The sequence below is a fragment of the Amblyomma maculatum genome, chromosome 9 (assembly GCF_055883805.1).
Source record: "Amblyomma maculatum isolate TAMU_Amacu chromosome 9, ASM5588380v1, whole genome shotgun sequence".
NCBI lineage: Eukaryota > Metazoa > Arthropoda > Arachnida > Ixodida > Ixodidae > Amblyomma > Amblyomma maculatum.
In genome coordinates, this window is record NC_139352.1 from 26,898,217 (window position 1) to 26,911,326 (window position 13,110).

Consider the following 13,110-nt stretch of genomic DNA (forward strand, 5'->3'; position numbering starts at 1 on the left):
GCCGCGCAACTTCTAAGCGAATAATAAAAATCTGGGACTCAATGAATCTACACAACCAGGCCATACACGGGGTTCGATCAAGACGACTCGCGAGCGGATAATTTCTTCCCTACCTAGAATACCATTGTTTGCCATGGTTAAACTATTGGCAACAATATCGTATGTAATAAGACCAATTAGTCTTCAGAGGCTGCGGAATTACTAGACTAGGTGGCAGTGATACATGTGACGCAGTGTAAGCGCCCAGTGCCACTGACCCCTATCTGCTGAAAAGCCCCTTTTCCCTCTGTTTGTTTTCAAAGCCTCACAAGTTTACAAAGAGCCTAGTGGTGTTCGAATAACTAGAGCACGAAACTAATTAACACATTTTCATCTTTTGATTTGTTTCTCATTTCTCCATTTTTTAACCTCCCTAATTTTCCTTTCCAACCAGGTCCCGATGATGGCATGTAAGTGATATATTTGGTAGTCTCCTAGAACAAATTTTTCCTTTGGTGTGTTGCGTAGTTTCCTAGCTTCATAAAAATAAATTATAATATCCACTCTTATTGAGTGTTGCTCGCAGACGTTCAAATACAAATATCCCGCTATTTACGAATTATGGTCGGTTGGTTTGTAGGGTTTAACGTCCCAAAGCAACTCAGGCTATGAGAGACGCCGTAGAGGAGGACTCCGGAAATTTCGACCACCTGGGGTTCTTTAACGTGCACTGACATCGCACAGCACACGGGCGCCTTTCTTTTCGCCTCCATCGAAAAGCAGCCGCCGAGGCCGGGATCCGATCCTGCATCCTTGGGAACAGTAGTCAAGCGCCATAACCACTAACGGCCCTCACCACCGCCCCTCTACTATGAGAAAAAATTAGAGAGTAAATGCGAAAGCTCCAACGCCAATGCACGGATGCTGACATATTCGCTCCTGTGAAGAAATAAAAGCGAGCTTCTTTAACACGTCTAAACACAGCCTTCGCGCGATCAAAAAGAAGCTCACCTGCTTTAGTACTTCCCTATACCAGATATTTTCATTTTTTGGTTTATGTTTGAATGATCGTGTTTACACTCCATTCTTTGCTGATATAGCGCCTCCGAAAGCGGTAATTATACTTGCCTTTTTCGAAGCCTGGCACCTTTAGGCTTATAGTGAAAACTCTAATATTTTTGCAGGCATTTGCGACAGTGTTCTCAATATAATCTGGACTCGAATGTAAAGCGCAAGCCAAACCTAATATATCCCTCCTGAAGTTTTATATTAAATTCACCCACGCTGTCTGCTCACCCACGTTTAACGTGATGTTCATGCATGATATTTCTGTAGTTATCCCGAGCAGTGTCCTACTTCCAGCAGGGTGTTAAATTACACGGCGTGCACCCTGAGTCCCATTAGCAAAAAACCCGGTGTCTGGCGTTGTTCATGACATGAAGTTCATATGCCCCTAGAAGTTTTAAACATTTCATGTGCAAAAAGGGTAGCGACGCCAGGCTAATAGAGAGATTTAGCACACCATGATCCGCGATCCGCTACCGTGATCCGCCACCGCGCATTTTATTGCGCATGGCCAGATCACTCTGATGCCGATAGATGGCGCCACATACTTGATGTCGGCACATTGACCTGCCGTATCGTAACCAATCAGCTTGTCCGCCCCGCCCACGAGCTGTAGAAGGTCAAGGTGGCGGATCGCGGATCACGGTATGCTAAATCTTTCTAATACTTTATGTGGAAAACTTCAAGGTATGGCTAAAGCATGGCGGTTAACACTCAGGGGTTTCCGGTTGGCTACACTGCATTCTGTAAAATGGAGGAGGGGTATATAAGAAGAAAAGCGAAGGAGAGAAACGCTGTCTGACCGCCAATAATCACTTAAGCACTACCCTCAGTACTGTAAGGGCTGCCGCGCAATTCGCCTTCAGCAGAACTCAACATGCGTTTTTCGACGCCAAACAAATGATATTTGCAGAACGAAGGATGTTCCGCGGTGAAGCAGTGCTGCTCTCCTCATAGAGTGATAGCCTGGGGACAGCGTTACAAAGAGGGTAGAATAGTTTACAGTGCAGCATCCATGACGCAAAATGGCTGAAATGGCCGGGCCCTGCTGTGTACATGGGTAGTGCTACACGCGAGAGCTCATGGCATGGTAGGATTGAAAGGAACTGCTCGGTTAGATAGGTTTGGTTAGGCAGGAATGGGGCCGATGGGAATCGAGCACTGTGGGTCCTTGCGAAAAAGAGCGTTTTCACAAGGAAATTTCGTCAGTACACCTGGTATTTCCTCGCACGTTTATAATAGCTTTTTAGAGAGCTGGCACCCTAAATTCTTGACATGCTTCGTAAAATTTTTTTAAGTGTCCCGCCGTGGTTGCTCAGTGGCACATCGCTCGGCTGCATGCTGAGCTTCTGGACGTGAATTCTATACAGATAGAAGAGTCTTGGTTATGTGTAGACGAAACGCATAACACTGGTGAGATGTGCGAAATGAGTTCACGTTAATAAATCCCAGGTGGTCGAAATTTGTATAGCTCTTCGTTACAGCGCCCTTTGCAGTCAACGACCCCAATGGATTTATTAGAACCCATCTATCATATTCACCCTCTATGAATTTTTTGAAATGCTCATCCAGCTTTAACAAACAGCTTCCTGAATAGTCAGTCTGTGAAATGAGCAAAATATTTCGGAAATTTGTGCTTAACATTGCTCTCGTGGCCCGCAATGAGACCTCATGGTCAAAGCAGGTGATGACTCAAACGTGCACGCACCGTGGCTTTTGAGATACTTTTGAGATGACATTAAATAATGTTATTTTGAGGTGTAGGGTGTACTTGGCCAATGTTTGCGACAGCATAAAATCAAAAGTGTCGTAAGAAATCATGAAACTCCTCCAATTTTCTCCAATATGCATCCTTATGGGTCGGAGCAGTAGCTGTCACTTGTAGATGATTACTTCCACAAATATATACCGAATTACCGGATGTGTAGCAGACGATTAGGACGAAACTAAATAAAGAAACGTTTTTTCTTTATAAATTTGTTTCAACAGCGACGCCACAAGTTTTGCTATTGGCCTGATATTAACGACGGGAAAAACTTCTCTCGTGACATCATACATGTTCCGTGCAACTTGCAAGTGTTCCTCATACCCCTAACTATGACATAATTATATTCATTCGCTGGAATGCTTAAATTTTAAAAGTTGCGCGAACTGTGTGTAATCGGCCATAAAAGACAAATATTATCCAACTGGGACACCATTCATATCTTGTTCTGCACCGAAAACTTATAGTTTTGCTAACGTGATGCACGTGCAAGTATTTTTATAGAATTCACAGCTCTTCATATTGCAGCAGTTCTGATTTATTTTAACAAACTCCCACATCCAAATCCTGGAAATAGTAAGCCAAAAAAAAAAACATTTTCTAATGTGATCACGGTGCAGATTGTGACATGTAATTTACTTTGATTCTGCAAAATTGTCGCAATATGTGTTTTTTTCCCAAGCTTTCAAATATGCCATTTTTATATAATAAGTATTGCCTTTTCTTTGGTCATTTCTCGTGGTACGTTTTGCTGCATTTGTTGTGTTACTCTAATCCATCTAATTTGTGTCCTCCAATCCCGTAATATTTTGCCTTGAATTTTGTCTTTAAATACTTTTCTATATTAGCTTGCTTAATGTGCCATGTTGGTTTTGAGTGATACTTATGTGAGTACAATATTTCGCTTACTTTTACTCAATAGATATGGACCTGTAAGGTAGTTTGAGTAAATAAATGTAAATCACATCCTGGGATCCCTCGACAGCTTGCTTAAAAAATGTGTTTAGATGCCAAATATGCAATAAATTTGTCTATTCTTCGAAAACATTACCTAAATTTCAGCTTTCGCGCTTTGCTCTTGCAAAGGCATGCGACTCTATATTTTGAGGCGTGCCTAAGAGCAAACAAACTAACAAATAATGTTTGCTTAAATTTGTCGTCAGTAGAAAAGATAAGACTTCCAACTCCAGTAAAGAGTTTCCTATTTATAGCGCGATGGGGGCTCATTAGATCAAAATGCACAGTTTACAATTTATGAAGGTAATGTGTACCTACCTTGACTGTTAGGCATAGGCTTCCATTGTGTCCTAATTATCAGTCCAGAAATTATTTCTTAACTTTGACATAGCCAACTTCACAGGGGCATAGTGTGAAAGCCTTCCCGTGCTGTGTTCACCCTGTCGACACTATTTGGCAGTGCTATAATAGTATTTTGAGCTATGTAGAAGGAAGCAATTTATTACATAGCCGCGTACAGCGCCGAGAAGCATACGACAAAATTAACGCGCAGTTCTGACTCTTTCTTTTCAAGGGAGAGCAGTCAGAACTTTCTTTTCTTTTTCCTCGCTGGGAGCTGCGTTTTGTTCACTGTGATCTCAGTCGTAACGGCCGGGGTTCTACTTAATGAAGGTGAGTAAACACTTTCTCCACGTCACATCCTTTACAGTGTGCATAAAAATGAGTTTCATGTCATATATTTTCAGTAATTATTCATTCACAACAAACCAACAGAAGCAACTTTGCAACAAGCATCTGGATCCTTAGCTCGCAAGCTGTTTGGGATCCATGAATATAACGCTCAGCAAGGCTTAATTAGCAGACAGCGCAGTCATTTGACACAATTTGAAAGGAGAAAGAGTCACGACCTATTGCAATAGTACGACTTTAGCAGTGCATAGAAGTTGGTATTTTGCTTTATTTCTCTTCGGATTTCATTCCAATTCTAGTCCCTGCAGACAGAAGAGTCCTTATGCCATTCACATTTTCGCTAATTGAGATGAGAAAATTATTTTTCGCTTTGCTTCGTGATCTGTATTGTGAGGAGAAAAGTGAGATGAAGGTAAAGGACAGCTACTTGTGACCGAACGGTGGACCATTATTGCTGTTTTATGCTAAATTTTTAGATTAAGGGGAAGTATCTATAAATAATTGGAAAGGCGTCATATAGACATGGTAACTGGAATATGATATGAACCGAATTGCTCTTTTTTAGGTTTAAAAATTGGTTCTAAATAATTCAGATAGGTATGGCACCAAGATTCAACACAGTATGACAAGTAACTGTGAAATAAAGATAAGTATATTGCTCTTAGAGGGACAGTATCGAAGTACTATTCACATTTTAAGTTTGAAACAGACACGGGATAACTTTTTGCAGAGAGATTCGATGTCATGTTGCCAGTGTGTAATTGCTCATCCAGTATACTTCCTAAGTAAGTGATATGATCAACTTGTTTATGACCGAGCCTTGAATGTTAATATCCAGGTGCTGAGTTGGTAACGGCCTGCGTGGGGAGCTGAATAGAACGTACTTTGTAATAGCAGGGTTGAGCGCCAGCTTATTGCTAGCAAACCATTGAGACATAGATTTAAGTTCAAGGTTCGCACTTTTGACCACATCCTCTTATGATTACTAACACAAATCAAGGCAGTGCCATCAGCATAGATGAATGCTGTATATTTATTTATTGTTTTGGGGAGGTTGGTATTTTATGTACATGGAGAACAGAATAGACCCGGCGACTGACCCCTACGGCAAGCCGGCACCAACAACCTCATAATCTGATTTTATATGGAGCAATTCAGCACTCTGTTTTCTATCAAGTGCAAAAAAGTCGAGTGCCATGTCGTGAAGTTCATAGCACTCTAATTTGTAAAGCACGTTGTCGTGGTCCACCGAATCAAAAGCCTTTTTAAGGTTTAAAAACACGCCCAATACAATTTTTTTATCATTTAGTAACTGATTTATGGGGTTCGAAATTGAGAGGACCGCTATGCCATTTGATCGATTGCTCCGAAAGAAATCCTGACAGGTAAAGAGTATATCTTCGCATTCCACAAAAGCTGTTACTCGCACCGCTAAAAGGTTTTCAAATAGATTATTAATACTGCTGAGAAAGGAAATGGGTGATAATTTTCTAGAGCATTAAGATCCCCATCCTTAAATATAGGAACACGTTAAGCTACCTTTAAAGGGTCGGGGAATGTAGCGTCATGAAAAGTGCGAATAAATATTTTTTTCTATTTGAACGGCTAAGATACTAACGCATTCCTTTAGTGAAAAGGGGAGATTTTGTATATTCCAGCAGAATGCTTCGCTGGTATGGCTTTAACAACTGCGACAATTTCATCAGCAGTTATGTCAATATACCCGAAAGATACCGAACTGTAAGAAACGGCCGCAAGGCTGTCAACCAAAGGGCATACGTTCGCAGTCCGTGAATCTATTGACAGAAATAAGTATAAAATGAAGCAACCAATAAATTAGGCGTTATGCCAAAAACTTCAAAGTTATGCATTACGAAATCAACAGCTGTAGGTTTAATATCCGAGTTAACTATTCGCCATGTCAGCTTTGAAACATTAGTACTAGTGGTTATTATTTGGGTGTAGTATTCTTTTTCACGCTTTCTTATGGCAGCACTGACTTTATTCCGCGCAACGTGATATCTCCTTCTGTAGTATCATTTGGTTTTGTTCCGTTTAAGCTTAGTATGCCAGAAATATTTCTTTTTAAGCGATATGATTGTTTTGGTCATCAACGCAGAGAGGAGAGTGCTATATTACTTCTTGTAATGTGCTTGTGTTGACTGAGAGATTGCATTTCTTATAGTCCTACTAAGCCCGTCAAATTGGGCATTTGTGTCTTCTTGGCTTGATGACACTACACTCACTTCTTGCAGACGTTGTTTTAGGGTACTAAAGTTTACACGATTGTAAACACGTCATGGGGTGTCATTAATCTTGGGGTATTTAAATCCAATCGAAAAAGGGTCCGTTACGGGATAGTCATATTTACTGCAGCAGCTCAAATCCGGGCTGAAGTTGGAGAGTATATTGTCAATAAATGATGACGAGGTCGGGGTAATCTTGTCGGTTCATTCAATAGAACGTTTGGTTTTTTGTTGTATCAATGCTTTTGCAACGTTATGGGTTGAGCATTTTTCGAAAGTCAACACAAATCGTAGGCTAATTAAAAATCGCTCACTATCGCTGTTCCTATCTCCAACTGCAGCCACTGCTAGCTTTCTTCATCGCAGTCGCTGCGTCGATGTCTTTTATTCGGTCTTCTTCTTTCCCTTGCAATTTATGTAGTTCGTAGACACATCCTTCCGGTTTCTAAAAACGTCAGGCAAAGATTAAAATTTGTTTCATTAGCGATGTTTAATGGGAAAATGGGTGACTTGTTTGTATTTTCCACACGAGTATGTTGCACACACTCCCGTCTCTCTCTTTTTGCTGTGTGATACCAGAAGTGTGCGCGGCCCCCGATTTCTTGGTTTCGCATTTTTGTATTTCTTTTCATTTGCGCCAGTAATCTTCAGGACGAATGTCACAAATTCCCATACGAATACTGCAAACAATGCGTGATTTGTTTTAACCATTTCAGGGCTTTTAGAAAACAATTATGATCGGTATGAATAATGACAACTTGCGTAAACACCCTGCAAAGAATGTCTCTATTAAAATTCACATTTCATGGCAAAACACTGGAACTATGACTATTTAACAACTGTCTCTTCGCGTGCACATCAGTGCCAGTAAGCTTTTAAAGCATAAAAATAAGGTATAACACGTTGTTCAGAAATAGTCACGAAATGCTGAGCACAATTCTGACAGCTTCATTTCCCGGCTTGCTTAGCCTGGCAGGCGTATGCCAAGAAGTGTTTTAATCGAAGGCAGGAAGCGAGGGTTGTGCACAGCTTCAAGAAATGTCTAGCAGTATATATGCGCCTTGGCCTTTATTTCGTTGCCCAAGGCCAAATGACCAAATTTAGCTATATGTGTTATTATACCATCAAATACCTATAACGGGCGATGTTAATTAGAAACGTCGCACTGCGAAATAGTTGGGGAATAAATGCACAGAAAGTTGTCATCGGACGCAACGGATTGTACAGTGAAGGTTAGCGGGATAATTTTGGAACTGCAAATAACTACAGCTGCCAATCATTCCAAGATATTTGGGGACAGCTAGCTTAGAGAAACGCAGTTCAGTAATGAACTTCCTATTATATTGATACAAAACGTTTTAAGCAAATTTTCTCTCTCGTTTCATGCATAGAAAAAGTCCCAATATTCCTTAGCAACAAATACTAATTGTCTCTTTCCGTAGCCTTTTACTAAACATTTCGAGGCTCTTTTCATAGAGGGCGCACGTCGGATATACATGCATGAAATTGCAATTTTCCTGATATCTTAGGCCGTCAGCGCAGATCACTTGCTCATAATATTTACTGAATTCAAAAAACGCTAGATGATGTATAGGGTTTAACGTCTGAAAGCAACTCAGGCAATGAGAGATGCTTTAGTGGAGAGCCATGGAAATTACGACCACATAGTGTTAGCGTGCACTGACCTCGCACATCACAGTGGCGCCTTGTTTTCGCCACCAAACATAAGCCGCCAAGGCCGGGATTCGATCGCGCATCCTTGGACACAACAGTAGAGCATCCTAACCATTACACCACGACGGTGGCCTGAAATGTTAAAAGAAACGTGGCAAGACTCATATCTACAATAAGTTACCTTGTGCAGTTCCGAAAACGGAGACACGCATTTCTTCGTTCATATTGCGTGGCTGCTCCGTGCAGAAAGTGGTAGAATCTGTCAGCGCCCAGAATATTTGTCAATTTGACGCAAAAGCGAGACAGTATTTACATTAATGTGCATCTACGGCGTCATGGAGGCCTATATGCACTGGCAAATATACTCCTTGCATTTTCATCTCTACTCTCAGTGACTGGGTAGAAAGGCTTTGTTTCACATCAATTCTAACAGGTGAGAGTGAGGTCGACCCGATGGAACCGAAATCAACCCCACTGTCCACAGTGGTGGATGATATAATGTAAGCAGTTCATCTAAGCATTTGTTCAAAACCTCCCCGAGGTGGCGCAGTGGATAAGGCACTCGATTGCGGTACCCAAGGATATGAGTGAATCCTGGCAGCGACGGCCGCTTTTCGACGGAACCATAAAGCAAGACGCTAGTGTGTTCTGCGAAGTGAGTGCGCGAGAAAGCCGAGCTGTCGAAATTTAAAACTCTTCCAGTATGGCGTCTCTAATTGATTGGGTCGCTTTGGAACGTTAAACCGCATAAACAAAGCTACACTATAACTGAAATGCAATAGACTATTGCATGAGATAAGCAATAAAAAACGACGGCGGTGGAACCAATCCACAGCCAAACCGGTCAACCAGTTCGTTTAATGGCGGTGAAGCGAACGTTTTCTTTTACAATACTTCTCCCCCTGCCTCTGGAAAGAAGGGGCTTAGTGTAACGGCGAACTCAACCCAGACCCATGCAAGGCAGCTAAAAGACACACGCCGTGTGCAGAAATCATCGTCGTAGCGGACTTTGCGCAAATTTTCTTTGGCTGTGGGCCTGGTGCGTTGCAGCCATATCTGGTTCCTCTATATAGACACTTTCACAAGGATATCCCGAAAGGCGTAAGTAGTTAACTGCCGATCAACAAGGTTATATAAAATATTTCTTGAGAATATGCGCTCGTTTTATGTGCAGTACAGTTGAACATTTGAGCAACTCCAATTCGTTTCGTACAATACATTCAAAGCGGCTAATTAATGCCGGTTTTGCGTTACTTCGGGAATGGGGGCCTAATGGTTGCAACATATGCCTGTTTCACGGAAAGTCGATATATTGGTGCACATGCAGTATATTGCTTGTCTGCTCAAATATTTCGGAAAAGAAGTCCAATTTGCTGTTTCAGCTAGTCAAATTGAGTGGATATTTGCTCTCTATAGTCTCTCTAAACTCAAAGTAGAAACTTATCAGAAATCCCTCAGCATACGCTATCTCGGGTGAACACAACCAAATTGTTGCTTAGCAGTTATTGAGTAGACAGAACCTACTTTGGGCGCATGTTGATTCAACTTGAACTCAACAAGGCGCCAGCATCAGCTAAAAAGTAACTTTTGCTGTGCCTCAGCAAAGCGCATTATAGTACGGAGAAGCATTAAGAGAAAGCATGCTCGAAAATAGTTTTGCGTGGCACTACAGAAACCATACTTTAGAGATTTTATGTAGGGTAACAAGAGCGTGATTGTTTTCACCAGCTAGCACCAAGGTTGGTGGCTGAGACCGTACTATGACCGTAGACGTCGGCATTCAAGGTTCGGTCGAGCTGCAGTCCACAGCAGCGACGTCGCATTTTTGGTCTTCAAACGAACACTACCCTGCCAACTATTTGTTGCATGTTACCACACGGTCCTTCCAAGAGTTGCATTCTTCCTGTTGGCAGGTCGAATTACAAGAAGGAATGAGTCCCGATGGTTCCTTTTCTCCTGCTGCGTTTTAGTCGCAACAGTAACGCCAGATCAAGACATCAAAGTGGAATCTTCGTACTTCTAAGCTTTCTCGTTAAAAATGATGGATGCTTAAACCACATTGCAACGCTCTCAATGGAGTAAACCATGGGTATTAGAAGCATCGAAAACGACCTTTGGAACGGAGGACCAGCAATCCATGCTATGTCTGTTCAGTGCTCACTCGTGCGCTTTCTAAAGCACAGATTAGCGCTGGTTTAGGAGTTATTTTGTAATTTTTTAAGCTCAAATATATAAAAATATAAATATAGACACCGTACTTTTTATCAAAATGCGCCAAATTTTCACGCTTCTCTCTTCAACCGAGCGGCCTCCGCCGGCTGCCGGCCGAGGAGCAAGAACGGCCAGCCTGAGGTTCCGACGCAAGTGTAACTGATACTAAACTCCCGGAATATCCCAAGTTGGGCAGTGGGCAGTGAAGGAGAGGTCTAGAACAATTACCGCTCCAGATAAGAAAGCAAAATTAGAGTCCCTTAGACATACCCAATCTGCGCCATAACAGCTAGGCAAAAAAATCCCATTATAGGATTAGGATCAGGATAACCTTACACTTCAATCAACCAAATAGCCGGGCAGGTTTTCGAAAAAGGTGCTCTACCGTCGATCATCTCCATACTGTCAACAGGGCGACAGAAAAGTGTTCGCAATATAACCAACCCCTATAAACAGCATTCACTGACTACGAGAAAGCATTTGACTCATTCCGAACCTCAGCGGTCAGGTAGAAATTGCGAGGTCAGGTTTTAGGTAAGCCATGTGTGAAAGTACTGGAAGTTATCTACAATGGCTACTCACCAACCATAGTTCCGCATAAGGACATTAATAAAATTTCATTTAGGAAAGGTGCTAGGCAAGGAGACACAATTACCTCAATGTATTTACACCTTTTTCGTAATCAATGAATGCTGTGTATAAGGGCTGGTTATATTCTGAGCATTTTTCTATCACCTGGTTCATGGTATGGATATGATCGATAGTAAAGTACCGTTTCCGAAACCCTGCTTGATCCTTTGCTTATTGCAGTCTGGTTGTCCTGATTGTATTAGCGATTATCTTAGTAAATACCTTATACGTAACAGAGAGTAAGCTGATTGGTCTGTACTTTTTAAGGTCCTTAGAGTGCCTTTTCTTATGATTGAGGATAATGTTTGCATTCCTCCATGGTTCCGGTACCGTCGATGATACCTTGCTTAGAGGGAGTATCTAATGACATGAGATGGTAGCAGTTAGGCATCCGGGTTGATATAGAATATCTCAGTAATCTCGGATTCGCTGATGACACTTGTTAAGCAACTAAGACCAACTGCAACAAATGATTGCTGTACTAGACAGGAGAAGCAGAAAGGTAGGAGTAATGATTAATATGCACAAGAGTAGGGTAATATTGAACAGCCTAGGAAATCAATAACATTCTAAAATATGTGTATCGAAGTGCTGGAAGTAAAAGGTGAATATGTCACTTAGTATAGATAGTAGCCACAGGTCTGGGCCATGAAAGGAAAATAACTAGGAGAATTAGACTGGGATGGAGCAGCAGCTAACCGGTATCGCTCAAGAGAAAAGTGTATCACAGTTGCATGGTACAGGTTCTCATTTATGAATCTTGAACATGGAGGCTAACGAAAAGGGTTCTACTAAAGTTGAGGATAACGCAGACTGCTATGGAACAGTAAATGGTAGGTGTAAAGTCAGGAGATAGGAAGCGTTCACAGTGGTGAAGAAAAATAACTAAAGTTGTTGAGCTACTGACATTCTAGTTGACATCAAGAGTAAATGGGCATGGACAGGATGTGTTATGCGAAGAGAGGATAACCGATAATTTTAAGAGTATCCAATTAGATTTAAAAAGAAGAGCGCAGCAGGTGGAAGAAAATCAGGGGGGAGGGGGGGGGGTGAGGTTAAAACGTTCTAAGGTGGCGCAGCTAGCACAGGATCGAGTTAATGGGAGGAAAATGGGAGAGGCCATCGCCCTGCCATCGCCCATGATGCAGAAAAGAATCCGATAAATCGGTAATTTTATAGTTCATTTCAAGCACGTGTACACTACATCTCCCCTTGTTTCTTTCGTGTTTCTTTCATATCACTTTTTACTTGGGTCCCCCCTTGAATCCTCTTCAGATAATGTCAGGACTGGCGGGATTGCATTACACTGAATAATAATTTTTGTTCTCTCCTTCTTTGAGAAATTTCTTGATAACTATTCCCCTGCACCTGTATTGCTGACCAGGTTCCTTTCGAGTATCAATCCCGTTCAAGAGACAAGTGTCAGCATTGACCCCGCATTAGGTGCTAACTAATTATTTACCTCGCATTGTAGTTTCTCCTGCTGCTGTCAATTTTTCATTTCTTTCTGGCCACGCAAGCACCAGTTTCAGACTAAGAAAGTCAAACTGAGAACATATCAGGACATATGTCTTGTTATAACGTCACATGAGTGATTATTATGCTATGTGTCTTAGCATTACACTATCATATATGACTGATGAGACGACATATACATCAGTACAACATAATGTTACCTATCGGGACCACGTATTCTAGTGACACATTCTGCTGGCACATCTGACGAAGGCGTTTCCTTCTTGTGAGATATGCCTCATTTTCGCTTCACAATAGATTTGCTAGCTTGCGCTAACTGGGCGTGCCCTGTTCGCACCTCTTAAACGCGTAGAACTTGGTCGAAAAGGAGAGTTCATGAGTGCGATCACAACTCATGAAAGAATCTCTTCCGATTTT